The 15,327-nt window shown below is 40.1% G+C and overlaps 1 pseudogene; it reads left to right on the plus strand.

The window, feature by feature from the left end:
- Nucleotides 1–872: 872 nt before the first annotated feature.
- On the plus strand, nt 873–10,679 carry LOC127424492 (nuclear transcription factor Y subunit alpha-like; annotated as a pseudogene).
- Nucleotides 10,680–15,327: the final 4,648 nt, after the last annotated feature.

Here is a 15,327-nt window from a genome sequence, read left to right on the forward strand (position 1 = left end):
TTTACCTTTTTAGCCTGGTAGAGAAAAATAATAAAATAGTAAAAGACGGGAAATGAATACACCACGTGTATGAGTTTTACTGCCATGCTTTTTTTCGATTTCACAGCACTAGTCCCACCTTTCCCTGCACTTTTCCCCAATTGCAGATTCAATTATTAGACCTATTAGCATTAATAGCCTATTGTTATTGTTCTTAAGGATAATATAACACAATACTGCAATAATTTCAATAAAGAAAAGACAGTGAGCCAGTGTTTTCTTATATATTATTTTTAATTTTATGCATCGTATTTTATACTGTACTATACATGTTATTTGTAATGTGGACTATTCCATGTGTATTTGTATCACAGTACCTTGTGTTACATTATCCAGGCATTAATCCAGACATTATAAAAAGAGTAGTTGGCTTTGGGAGTACTCATAGCAAAATACATGTGCAAATATATAGGACATATATTTATGCAACAGCGCTCTTTACTCATCTCACTCACATAAAAACACAGTTTATATACTCCTCAGAATGCATCAACACCATGTAAAGAACATAATGAAACAGTTATACTAAATTAGGTAAATAAATGCTTTAACAGTGTTCAAGTAATTAAAAGAATCTCTTGTTCAATATATTCTAGCATTGACAGCTGGGCAGGGCAGGAGACTGGTATAACAAAAACAGCGCTGCCTACTGTACAGGTGGTGAAACTTTTTTTGACCTTTCATCTGAAGTTCGTCTTGAAAAATCCTCACAGATTCGGTGTGAACAGGACTTTAGCGTGGGCCAAACATTTGTCTCTGGGCCACCTATTGAGGATCCCTGCTCTAGTGTGTAAGCGCCCTAAGGCAGATTTCTTTATATCTTTTGAAAATAAGCAATCTGTTGTAGGGAAATGTATAAATTCTGTGTGTTATATGCTTTGCAGGGGAGGCAGATTACAGTACATGGACAACAGGTTGCCCAAACAGCTGATGGACAGACCATTGTATACCAGCCTGTAAACACTGATGGCACAGTTCTGCAGCAAGGTATAGCATACTTCAGGGATGCACCGATCCGATACCTGGATAGGTATCAGCTCCGATATTGATGTTTTTAGATGGATTGGTTATCGGTCTGATTAGACAGATTCAAATTCGATACTGTGTGTTAGTCATGGTTGTTAATGTCAAGCTCCAAAAATGACATAAAAGAACCATAAAAGCACCATTAAAGTAGTCCATATGACTCATGCATTTAATTCAAAGTCTCTTAAAGACATGCGAAAGCTTTGTGAATCGCAAAAGGCTGCGTTTAATAAGTAAATGTATAGAATGCGTGTGCAGCGCGTTTCAGTGAATGGCGCTTCTTTGTTGACACAAACATAGCACACGCAAGCTCGTGATGCGCTGCTATTTTTAGCCCTAAGAGCAGCGCACTATATATGAGCGTTCCACAAGATATCAGATGTAAAGTTGAAGTCAGAAGTTTACATAGGCTACACCATAGCCAATTAAATTTGAACTAAGTTTTTCACAATTCCTGACATTTAATCGTAGAAAACATTCCTGTCTCAGGTCAGTTAGGATCACTACTTTATTTTAAGAATGTGAAATGTCAGAATAATAGTAGAGAGAATTATTTATTTCAGCTTTTATTTCTTTCATCACATTCCCAGTGGGTCAGAAGTTTATATACACTTTGTTAGTATTTGGTAGCATTGCCTTTAAATTGTTTAACTTGGGTCAAACATTTTGGGTTGCCTTTCACAAGCCTCTCACAATAAGTTGATGGAATTTTGGCCCATTCCTCCAGACAGAACTGGTGTAATTGAGTCAGGTTTGTAGGCCTACTTGCTTGCACACGCTTTTTCAGTTCTGCCCAGATTGAGGTCAGGGCTTTGTGATGGCCACTCCAATACCTTGACTTTGTTGTCCTTCAGCCATTTTGCCACAACTTTGGAGGTATGCTTGGGGTCATTGTCCATTTGGAAGACACATTTGCGACCGAGCTTTAGCTTTCTGGCTGATGTCTTGAGTGAAGTGCACCAGTCCCTCCTGCTTCAAAGCACCCCCGCAAAATGATGCTGCCATCCCCATGCTTCACGGTTGGTATGGTGTTCTTCGGCTTGCAAGCCTCACCCTTTTTCCTCCATACATAACGATGGTCATTATGGCTTAACAGTTCAATTTTTGTTTCATCAGACCAGAGGACATTTCTCCAAAAAGTAAGATCTTTGTCCCCATGTGCACTTGCAAACTGTAGTCTGGCTTTTTATGGCAGTTTTGGAGCAGTGGCTTCTTCCTTGCTGAGTAGCCTTTCAGGTTATGTCGATATAGGACTCGTTTTACTGTGGATATAGATATTTGTCTACCTGTTTCCTCCAGCATCTTCACAAGGTCCTTTGCTGTTGTTCTGGGATTGATTTGCACTTTTCGCACCAAACTACGTTCATCTCAATGAGACAGAATGCGTCTCCTTCCTGAGCGGTATGATGGCTGTGTGGTTCCATGGTGTTTATACTTGCGTACTATTGTTTGTACAGATGAACGTGGTACCTTCAGGCATTTGGAAATTGCTCCCAGTGATGAACCAGACTTGTGGAGGTCCACAGTTTTTTTTTTTTTCTGAGGTCTTGGCTGATTTCTTTAGATTTTTCCATGATGTCAAGCAAAGAGGCACTGAGTTTGAAGGTAGGCCTTAAAATACATCCACAGGTACACCTCCAGTTGACTCCAATAAGCCTATCAGAAGCTAATTGACTAATTGCCTAAAGGTTTGACATCATTTTCTGGAATTTTCCAAGCTGCTTAAAGGCACAGTTAACTTGACCCACTGGAATTGTGATATAGTCAATTAAAAGTGAAACAATCTGTCTGTAAACAGTTGTTGGAAAAATTACTCATGTCATGCACAAAGTAGATGTCCTAAACAACTTGCCAAAATTATAGTTTGCTATAGTGGTTAAAAAATAGTGGTTAAAAAATGAGTTTTAATGACTCAAGTGTATATAAACTTCTGACTTCAACAGTAGATGCTCAATAGTTCGGTTATCTTATAACATGCATTTTGCAATGGCACAGGAGGAGCATTTCAGCTGATTTTGAATAATATGGGAATTAAACTACTGTGAACTAGCCTACATACAGTCACTTACAGGTCTTCCCGGAATATTCTGACTGTCAAAATAAAAGTCTGAGGGTTTTAAAGTTCATTATACACTTTACTACAAGTATATTACAAATATACTACAAGTATATTACTTTTGTATTACAAAATTCTAAAAGGTAATAATAATAATAATAATTATTATTATTATTATTATTTGTTTACAAATTACAGCAATATTTAAGTTGACTGGGTTCCAAAAAATAACTGTGTGAATGAAAAATAAACTGATAATTTATGATTGAAATGAACAAAAAATAGATCTAAATCATTTTAAGTCCAGATACAAGGTGAAAAAATATGACTTTCACTGTAATTACTGTAAAATGTGCTGCTACATTATCCAGCAGACCAGTCAACAATAACGTTTTTCTTAATAGGCTATAGATTTATATTGAATAATATGTAGTTAGAGGTTTGTGTTTCTTTACATATGAACAAGTACCCCCAGTTAGTTCCACACAGTGGGGTATAGATATTCTAAACTGATTAAGGACAAAAACTAAACTTGTATTGGATTGGTATCAGCCTATACTGAGAGTTCAGGTATCTGAATCAGATCAGCAGAGAAAAAGTGGTATCGGTGCATCCACAGCCTACTTACACCTGGTTTATCTATCAGACATGTTCAGAGTTATCAGACAGAGTTATCAGAGTTATCATTTTTAAATAGTTCACCCAAAAAACATTTAATTACCCTCTTGATGTTTTTAAAACCTGTATGAGTTTCTTTCTTCTGTTGAACTCAAACGGAGATGTTAGGCAGAATGACTCAGTCACCATTCACTTTCATTGTATGGAAAAATAGATGGAGTGAAAATAAAAGGTGACTGAGGCTAACATACTGCGTAACATCTCCTTTTGTGTTCCACTGAAGAAGAAAAAATATGCAGGCTTGGAACAAAAGGGTGTGTAACTTATGTCACTTTCATTTTGGGGTGAACTATCCCGTCAGCTATAACCTTTTAGAACAAGTAGCAGTATGTTTTTAAAATGACATTTAACATACAGTAACTACATTCCTTTTGAAACATAACACAAAATCCTGCACAAAAAAGATGAACTGCATTCAAGGTTATTCAGGTTGGGACTTGTTGTTCTCCCTCTTCCATAGGCATGATCACCATCCCAGCAGGCACTCTGGCAGGAACTCAGATCGTCCAGGCAGCAGGCCCACTAACACGTCAACAACGAACAGCAGACAGGGCACAGTCACTGTTACTCTGCCAGTATCTGGCAACATGGTGAATGCTGGGGGAATGGTCATGGTAAGACCTCCTGATGAGGTACCTAACAAGCTAAAACCGTCCCTTTCAGCAATCATCACAGGTGTGGCAGGGTGCATGCTGTGATAAAAGGAAAGTTCAACCAAAAAATAAAATGTCTGCCATTATTTACTCATCACATGATTCCTGTCTTCTGTTGAAATAGTCTCAGTCACTGTTCACTTTCATTGCATCTTTTTTGCAATGGAAGGGAATAATTGATGCTGTCATTCTGCCTAAAGGCCCCTGCACACTTCCTACGAAATTGAAGAACAAACATGTGTGACGTCATTTAGAACAAAATCTGGCCAAAAAGAAGGTGTTTTTGAATTCGTTTTGGTGTTTTGTAACAGCTCGCCAGGGCGAGCTTTCAGGAAAACTTCTTGCTGGCTGCCAAACACCTTACTGCCACTGGTCCACATCATTGGTAGGTGTGACCTGGAGCTCCACCTACTTTGAGGCCAACAGATAATTCAGTCAGTTAAGATCAGTCAACATAAACACATCGGTGTGCAGAGTTATTAGCAAGCTGGTGCAAATTTACCTACATCTTTATGATCGTTCGCGTAGAGACATTTTACAAGACAATGTCATACAATTTTTTGTTTTGTTTGTTTAATTAGTCTACAAAAGGAATCAGATCAACTCAAATACTCTTACATGCCTATTCACTCTATTGTTTTATATGCTGCTTCACTCGTGCCTTTGCAGCAATAGCCATTCACAGATTTGCCCAAAGTAAGATTTATCATCATTCTTTTATCTGTACTCTACCCATTAACACTCTTTTATACACCCATCTTTGCAGTAGTATCGGTGTCATAATTACAATAACAGCGTGTAATCTGTGCAAATTATGGCCTTGTATAGTGTGTTAGCTCATTAGCAACGTGAATCCAGCATGTAAACAAAACAATTTACACATTATCTATTGCATATATATTACTTTAAATCATCATCCAGTAGCTTAAAAAAAGCTTCTTTTACTGATCTTGTGTGAATTGTACTCATAGAATGAGGCACAAAGTCATGGATAACACATTTTAATGTCATATTAGTTATGTTGTACATGTAGTCTTAAGTATCCTCATATTCAAATATGGTCTCTAAACGGCTCCCACAGCAGTGTAGCCGGTGTCTGATGGTTCACAAACAGTATGTCGTTGCTCAGCTGTTTCAAACTTCTTTTTGGCTTCGAATGAAGAACAAAAACGCACTTCTCCTTAAGTGTGCTAGGGCCTTAATATCTCCTTTTGTGTTCCACAGAAGAAAAGAAATCCATGCAGGTAAATACATTCCCGTTCTGGCTGAACTACCCTTAAAAACTCATCTTTCTTTCGGGACTCACCTTTTCACATACAGATCCAGCCTGCTGAAAGTATCAAGATGTGTATCAGTAATTTTCCCTGTTGTAAAAGAATTTGGTTTCTTCAAATTTGGAAAATTCCTACTTTCAGAAATCTTCCTAGAATTTGATGATTTACTCAGAAGCATGTGGAAACATGCGACCTCCCTTCACTGTGTGTGTTAATCTTTAGCACTGATTAAAGTGTATGGTTGATATCTGCCAGCCGTCTCATCGCAAATGATCAACTCAGCTGTTCTGTGGGTGCCCTTTTCTCACGCTTGTGTGTCATCAAGATTTTTGCCCATAATACATTAGTTTGTGCCTGATTGAGTAAAACAAATACAGGCAGCGCCTGCTTATGATTGATGATTGATAGAATTCATTACATTTGCAAGCACATTACGTTTGCTCCTTTTGAGATAGCAGACTGAATTAATTCTATTTGCCCCCTCTTACAAACTCTGGAAGCTGGTGGCAGGTGGTGGTGCTGTGCCAGCTATACAACGAATCCCTTTGTCAGGGGCTGAGATGATTGAAGAGGAGCCCCTGTATGTTAATGCCAAGCAATATCATCGTACCTTAGTGACGACAAGCCTGCGCCAAGCTGGAGGCCGAGGGAAAGATCCCTAAAGAGAGAAGGGTGTGTCTTTTTGAATACCATTATAGACATCTTGCACTGAATCACGCTCCATGTCCACACTGATTCCTAGCTCTCTCCTTCAGAAATACCTTCATGAGTCAGGTCACAGACACGCCATGCAGAGGAAGCGCGGTGTTGGGGGACGGTTATTCTCGCCTAAAGAGAAAGAAGAAATGGCCTTGGCCATGCAGGTGAGAGCGCCGAGCAGGAAGACCTCCACAATACCACTGAACTCATGAACTCACACTGGCTGCTCGAACACACCACGTCCCTCACGTAGATGTTCATCTCTGCTCTCTTTGAACTCCTTAGCAGATCCCGTCTCACTTCTTCCTGGTGTGACATGCTGTCATTTGCTGCTCTTGCATGCATCACCTCCTGCTTAGCTGCTTTTCTCTGTGCTTGTTGACTGCTTGAGGCTGTCCGTTGTCTAATTGCTAAGCCATTATTCATATCGAAGCAGTTACCTTATCAGACTGCATGCAAAAGTCTAATGTGCTGTATTATTTTTATAACCTGTCTATTATCTGAACTTTTATTTCCAATTATTCAATAATTAAGAAGAAAAAGATTATGACCTCGCAGCATTTAAATGGTCAGAGATTTTAGTACTGTCAGTTATACTTTAACATCTGTTCTTCACATGGCTTGCCTGATGTTCTCCATGTCTGATTTGTCTGTTACAATCGAAGCACAGTTAAAATTAACAGAATAAACAAAGAACATTAAAGAAAGCACGAACACCCTCTCATTAACATGTCAGTTATGAAATCACTGCCTGTAAATATTAAAAATAATTTTCGACAGACTTGTTTAAGAGAAATGTGTGCATTGATTATGCTTTTGTTTCCCTTTCTTTTCACTTCTAATTTAATTTCTTGTGAGAAAGGCTGTTGCTTTTTTTTCTCTGTGCTACTTTTGCATAGCTTTCATACCTATGCAGTGTCATCACTGTCTTTGGTTTATTCTTGTCACATGTTGTGATTTTTATGCTGAATAAATATTCTGACTCAAACAAGACAATATTAATCAAATGACTTCCAAGGGTCTACTGAGAACAAAAATGCAACCAAAGGTGTATTTTCAGTTGGTTCTGGTTGTGAGGTCTAACAGCTTTTTTTGTTTAAAATTATTTCAAGATTATAATGCGATAATGTCTGTTAAAGGGATAGTTTACCCAAATTCTCTCATCATTTACTCACCCTTATGCCATCCCAAATGTATTTGACTTTTTTTGTGCAAAACACAAAGATTTTTAAAAGAATATTTCAGCTCTGTTGTTCCTCACATTACAAGTGTATGGTGACCAGAACTTTGAAGGTTCAAAAAGGACATTCAGGCAGTATAAAAGTAATCCATAAGATGCCAGTGGTTAAATCAATGTCTTCAAAAGTTATATGATAGGTGTGCATGAGAAATAGAAATAGAGAAAAAGTGATAAATAGTTTAACTTTTAATTGACTATATCACAATTCCAGTGGGTCAGAAGTTTACATACACTAATGGCACTTTTCCACTGCACGTTACGATTCGACTCGACTCTGCTCGCTTTACTTTTCTGAGCTTGCTTTTCCACTGCAGTTTAGTGCAGCCTCAACATGGGTGGGATTATAGGCTGATTGTCATAGTTGCGCCGCCTCTACTGCCGTGACATTATCTTAAACACGACACAAATATTACTGACCATAAACAATAACACGACCGCTAGCTGTTAGCTACTAGCTCATTGTGCTGCATAAAGCAGTTGTTGCATGGTGATTTTACACAAGTGTAACAGTTAAATTGTCCTGGTTGTTTTAGAAACAAGCTTTCCAGTAGCTGGTCAACTAAATAAAGTGAAGCTTTCAAGCAGAATATAGTTAACGTAACAAAACGTACCATCTGTAGGATGGTACGTGGACTCCAACAACGCCGAGTCCAGGGCACTCTCCCTCCTACTGCTCACCGGTCTATTGCCATAGATAGCGTCCATTTGGTCGAACCACTTCCACTTTCTTCTGTTTGAACCACTCCGGCTGTTGTGGTCCTTGATGGTTCTGTAGTACTTTTACATTTTTTTTACTTTTCCCTACACTGTTGGTAGGTCCGATGGTAGCCGTGTGCGGCCAACAGCTGAGACACTTCCTGAAAGACTTTTTCATTTCACGTCATTTCGTCCGTCGCTAACGAGAGGAACGTCTGCACCTCGTTTATTGACAACGGCATGGTTTTGCGCACAGCCATTTCTTTTTACAATTCGAAAGTCACATGAACAAATGATACTGCTATCGCTGTTGCTAACTTTAAAACTAGCGGGTTGATGTTCCGTGTCGCAAATCCAGTGACGCTGGTAGTGACGATTCTCTCTGACCAATCAGTGATCTGCAGGGTTTTGACATCACATTTAGTATCGGCTCAGCTAGCTTGGAACCTCAACTGAGGTGGTACTAAAAAAAGTACCAGGTACCAGGTACTATCCACTGTGGAAAGCCCCCAAAAAGCGAGCAGAGTCGAGTCGAGTCGAGTTGTACCGTGCAGTGGAAAGCCCCATAAGATAACTGTGCCTTTAAGCAGCTTGGAAAATTCCAGAAAATGATGTCAAGCCTTTAGACAATTAGCCAATTAGCTTCTGATAGGAGGTGTACTGAAGTGGAGGTATACCTGTGGATGTATTTTAAGGCCTACCTTCAGACTCAGTGCCTATTTGCTTGATATCATGTGAAAATCAAAAGAAATCAGCCAAGACCTCAGAGAAAAATTGTGGACCTCCACAAGTCTGGTTCATCCTTAGGGGCAATTTCCAAATGCCTGAAAGCACCACGTTCATCTGTACAAACAATAGTATGCAAGTATTAACACTATGGGACCACATAGCCATCAAACCAGTCAGGAAGGAGATGCATTCTGTCTCCTAGAGATGAACGTAGTTTGATACGAAATTTCCTCTGGTCTGATGAAACAAAAATGTAACTTTTTGGCCATAATAACCATCGTTATGTTTGGAGGAAAAAGGCTGAGGCTTGCAAGCTGAAGAACACCATCCCAACCGTGAAGCATGGGGGTGGCAGTATCATGTTGAGGGGGTGCTTTGCTGCAGGAGGTACTGGTGCACTTCACAAAATAGATGGCATCATGAGGAAGGAAAATTATGTGGACATATTGAAGCAACATCTCAAGACGTCAGCCATGAAGTTAAAGCTCGGTCATAAATGGGTCTTCCAAACGGACAGTGACCCCAAGCATACCTCCAAAGTTGTGGCAAAATGGCTTAAGGACAACAAAGTCAAGGTATTGGAGTGGCCATCACAAAGCCCTGACCTGAATCTGAAAGAAAATTTTTGGGCAGAACTGAGAAAGTGTATGTGAGCAAGGAGGCCTACAAACCTGACTCAGTTACACCAGTTCTGTCTGGAGGAATGGGCCAAAATTCCAGAAACTTATTGTGAGAAACTTGTGGAAGGCTACCCAAAATGTTTGACCCAAGTTACACAATTTAAAGGCAATGCTACCAAATGCTAACAAATTGTATGTAAACTTCTAACCCACTGGGAATGTGATGAAAGAAATAAAAGCTGAAATAAATAATTCTCTCTACAATTATTCTGACATTTCACATTCTTAAAATAAAGTAGTGATCCTAACTGACCTAAGACAGGGAATGTTTTCTACGATTAAATGTCAGGAACTGTGAAAAACTGAGTTTAAATGTATTTGGCTAAGGTGTATGTAAACTTCTGACTTCAACTGTATGTCCTTTTTGGTCCTTCTGAGTTCTGGTCACCATTTACTTGCATTGTATGGACCAACAGAGCTGAGATGTTCTTATAAAAATCTTAATTTGTGTTCTGCAGAAGAAAGAAAGTCATACACATCTGGGACGGCATGAGGGTGAGTAAATGATGAGAGAATTTTCATTTTTGGCTAACCTTCACTTTAAGTAAATGTATAGGGCAATAGTCATCAGCTGCCATCTCCCTGAAATCCAAGATGTGATGGCTTGGTAAATATAAACCCTTTACCCTTAATGTTCTTGGTTATTCAGTGTCTCTCTTTATGCTTTAAATCATGGTGTTCATTCTGAAAGAGGTGCTGAGTGAAGCATATCTGAAAGTAGGTGTGAGGGTGATGATTGACCCTCTACCTCTCTACTTCCCTCCCCCTTTTCCCTGCAGGAGCAACAGGAACAGAACCAGGCAGGAGATGAGACTGTGGCCAAGATGGTACGGGTTTCATAGCACCAGAAGTGCTAACGTTTTATAAAGTGATTCTGAAGTTTCAAAAATTACACCAATGTAAATCACCATCCAGCCTCCAACTGTCAGGGTTGTATGTGTTTTGTTCCATGCCATGTTTGTTCCTGTTTCCTTGTCATGTGGTCCCCTGGTCATGTGATTTCATGTTTCCCTCGATATTCATGTGTCTTGTTTTCATTGGTTTATTGTCAGGTATTGTTTGTGTAATGTCGTGTTATTGTTTATGGCAAGTTCATTGTTAAGTCAAGTCAAGTTCATGTTTTTGTTTTGTTCAAGTTTGGAGTTATGGTTTTTTGGATATCACGTTTGTAAATAAAACTGCACTTGGGTTCATCACACATCATCGTCTCTTCGCTTACGTTACAGAATACCTGACCAACCAAAATGAACCCAGCAATCCAGCTTCTTCATTTACGCCAGGGGAATAGTTCCCTGGAGGATTATGTCACAGAGTTTTATGGTCTTTGCTACTTTGTCGATTTTAATGAGATTGCCCTCAAGGACTGTTTTTGCTTTGGACTTAATGAGTCCATCTCTTCCCTGATGCCAGGCGGTCAGAGTACCCACAGCCTGGCTCAGTATATCGACCTTGCCCTACTAATTTGTGGTTCATCGTTCACTGTGGGGAGGTGGACGCCAAGCCAGAGTCCCACGTCATGGCCGCCAAGCCAGATTTCCTTGTCATGGTTGCTGAGCTAGTGCCATCTTTTGCCCCGGATCCTGAGTCTGCTCCATGCCATGTCACAACAATGCCTCAGCCTGCTCCATGCCATGTCACAGCAACTCCTCAGCCTGCTCCATGCCATGTCACAGCCATGCCTGAGACTGCTCCATGCCATGTTACTGCCAAGCTTCAGTCTGCTCCATGCAATGTCTCAGGCTCACCTCTGGTCAACGAGCCAATGCCCAAGCCTGCCACGGTCAACGAGCCAACGCCCAAGTCTGCCACAGCCAATGAACCAGCGTTGCAAGCCTCATCCATCTCAGAGCCAGCGTTGCAAACCTCGTCCGTTCCAGAGCCATCTCTCACTGGGCTATTTGAGTTGGAATTGATTCCCGCCCTTGTGCCCACCCTGACTTCTCCTGATCAGCAGGTACCCCCCAAGCCACCGGCTCGATCGTTGCCCTCTGAGATATCCCAGACACAGTGAACTTTCGAACCTCCGACTCCGCCTAGACCCTCCGAGCCCTGGACTCCGCCTTGGCCTGTCAACCCCTCGACATCACCTTGGCTCTACGTTCCTTCGGCTCCACCTTGGTCCTTCAGCCTGTCGGCTTTACCGGGGTCCCTTGTCCCTCCAGCTCCTCCCTGGTCTGTCAGTCTCCTGGCTCCGCCTTGGCTTTCCGATCCTCTGGCTATGCCTCGTCTCTCCGATCCTTCATCTCCACTGGGGACCTCCTTCCCTATGGCTCCACCTTGGTCCTCAGCCCCACCGGCTCCGCCTCAATCTTCCGATCCCCCAGCTCTGCCTTGCTCCTCTGAACCTCCAGCGCCGCCTTGGTCCTCCCTGCCTCCGGCTCCACCCTGGCCCTTCGAGTCTTCGGCTACTATCCGGGTATCCAGTTCACCATGGTTTCGACCCTCGAGCCTCTCATTGCTCCGCCTTCCATGGCTCCGACCCCTCGAGCCTCTCATGGCTCCACCCTGGTCTCATGCTCCACGCCATGTTTTCACTAGACCATGCCACACACCTTGTTTCCCTGTCCTGCCACGTAACCACGTCAAGTCACTACGGCAACCCCCCCACCCCCCCCCCCCCCCGGCTCCCTCTTGAACTTTTTTGTTTTGGGGCGTCTGGAGCCGCCCCTAGAGGGGGGGATATGTCAGGGTAGTATGTGTTTTGTTCCATGCCATGTTTGTTCCTGTTTCCTTGTCATGTGGTCCCCTGGACATGTGATTTTCATTCCCTCCATGTTCATGTGTCTTGTTTTCATTGGTTTATTGTCTAGTTACCTTGTTATAAGTTCTGTCTTGTCATTGGTTATCATTGTCATGTTTCTCCCTTGTCCATGTATTTAAGCCTCATGTTTGCCATTGTCCATTGTCAGGTATTGTTTGTGTAATGTCGGGTTATTGTTTATGCCAAGTTCATAGTCAAGTCATGTCATGTTAAGTCAAGTCAAGTTCATGTTTATGTTTTGTTCAAGTCAAGTTTAGTCAAGTTCATGTTTTTGGTGTGTTCACATTTGGAGTTATGGTTTTTTGGAAATCACATTTGTAAATAAAACTGCACTTGGGTTCATCACACATCATCTTCTCTTCGCCTACGTTACACCAACACAACACTAACAGACGGATAAGAATGTGTTTCTCTTTTCTTATGTCTTCCACTATAAAGGAGGGGCCCATCTGTTTTCTCTCCAAGGTCTGGTATTACTCCAGAGGAGAAGCATAAAAAAAGCCATTGCTTAATCAGTTCAGCTTATGGTTTAAAAAGCTATTAAGCAGAAAAGCATAAATTGACATGCAGAGAGGAGGCAGTTAGGCTACACATGGCCAAAAGCTAACCAATCACATACAGTGATGTTTCTTAAAGGTGGCAATAGAACAAACAAACAAGCATTTTGGCAAAGAGTTGCAAGAAGACCAAGATGTTCTGTCTGATTTTAATGTTGTAGGCATTATGGACATATCTTTTAAGCTGATGTCAGGTCTGTAACCTCTTAAGTGAGAAATTACATAGAGGATTTCAAAGTGTATGTTATACAAGGTCATGGTAGTGTTGTTCAGTGTATCATACATGTTTGCCATGGAGAAAAGAGGGTTGGGGAAATAAAGAAAAACAAAACGGGAAGCATTTTTTGGAAATCAGTCCTCATCACCAAGGAAACTCTGAATGAATGGGCATTTTTGTGTCCCAAGCTTTTGTACTCTTTTCACTCTTAACGTTAAATATAATTCTTATTACATTAGTGTTCTGATAACAGTACAGTTTGATTTGTAATTGAGTGAAGATTGTGGCAGTGTATCTAGTGACCTGCTATTTTAGCATGTCTTCCTGTGTCGACTAGTTCCTATGTGAATACTTTTGTAATACTTTTGATTTATTCTGTTGGACACTTTAGTCTTTTAACTGGTTTTATTCTAAATAAATTGTGTGCTAAATGCATTTCAAAAGTTCTTGTTTTGTGAACTCTAAGCTGTTTGATCACTAGAAAGTTGTTATAGATCCTAATTCAAGAAAGTTGAGTTGTGTCCTTTAATCTACTTAGCTGCAGAATGAAAACAGATATTTTAAGCCCCCTCTTGGGTGTTTCTCACGAACCCTGTCAAGAAAATGCCCTGGTCCTGTTTTACTCCAAAACCAAATAAGAAGTTAAATAATCCTATTTTTGGAGCATTAAGATCTTTTACATTGTGAGATTGTTTTCAGGACGGTTGTGCACATTTTTTCCCCCTAATTCTCATTATAGTAATAAAATAAAAATGAAAAGATGGACAGCATATTATCATTTCCGCAACATGAAAAAAAAGATATATTACTTAAATTAGTATATATTCTTTATAGTAATTCATTTAATTTCTCTGATTTTAATTTGAAAAAGTACAACAGAATCTTTTTTAATTGCAGTAAAATGTCTGGACACGTTACGGTAATGAGAGTTAACAGATAAAATGTGCTTAATTTCCTGAAAAAAACTGTACAATGCAGAAGATCTTTATCGCAGGCTTAATTTTTTTTTATGCACACTTGTAAATTTTCTTGACAGTTTGCGTGAGAATAACCCTTTTATTCAGGTAAGTCTAGATGTGTTGGTTTGCTTTTGTAAAATGGAATTAGTTTTTGAGCTATGTTTCTCTAAACTCAGGTTGTTAAATATTCACATTTGTATGTATTATTATGAGGTTCTACCTTTCCAAAGTACCCTACACTCGAAAGTGTTTGCATTCTTGGTTTTTGTTTTCCCCCCAAAATCTGTTTGGAAAGTTCACCCTCCTTGATGTGTATGACTTTCTTCTGCTGAACACTACAAAGATTTTTAAAAGAGTATCTCACTTCTGTAGGTCCATTCAGTGCAAGTGAATGGTGGCCAGAACTTCAAAGGTCCAAAAAGCACAAAAAGGCAGCATTAAAGTAATCCATATCACTCCAGTGGTTTAATCCTTGTCTTCAGAAGCATTATGATAGGTATGGTTGAGAAACAGATCACTATTTAAGTCTTTTTTTTTTATTTTATTTTTTTACCATAAATCTCCACATTAACTTTTACATTCTTCTTTTGTTTTTGCCGATTTGCATTCCTCATGTATATAGCCACCTACTGGGCAGGAAGAAGAATTTGTGGTTAAAACAGGATATAAATATTGATCTGTTTCTCAACCACACCTATCATATCACTTCTGAAGACATGAATTAAACCACTGGAGTCGCATGGATTACTTTTATGCTGCCTTTATGTGCTTTTTGAGCTTCAAAGTTTTGGCCATCATTCACTTGCATTGTATAGCTTAGAGCTGAAATATTTTCAAAACATCTTCGTTTGTGTTCAGCAGAAGAAAGTCGTAAACATCTGGGATGGCATGAGGGTGAGTAAATTATGATAGAATTTTCAGTTTTGGGTGAACTATTTCTTTAATATAAGATCATCGAGAGCGCTCTGCAGCAAACAGATACATTACGGCACATGATGCGCCGATAAAACATGTTCTCTACTCTACGCCCCGCCCACCGCTGATGATGCTGCTGCTGGCCGTC

Source organism: Myxocyprinus asiaticus, chromosome 33 (assembly GCF_019703515.2).
Source record: "Myxocyprinus asiaticus isolate MX2 ecotype Aquarium Trade chromosome 33, UBuf_Myxa_2, whole genome shotgun sequence".
NCBI classification, from domain to species: Eukaryota; Metazoa; Chordata; class Actinopteri; order Cypriniformes; family Catostomidae; genus Myxocyprinus; species Myxocyprinus asiaticus.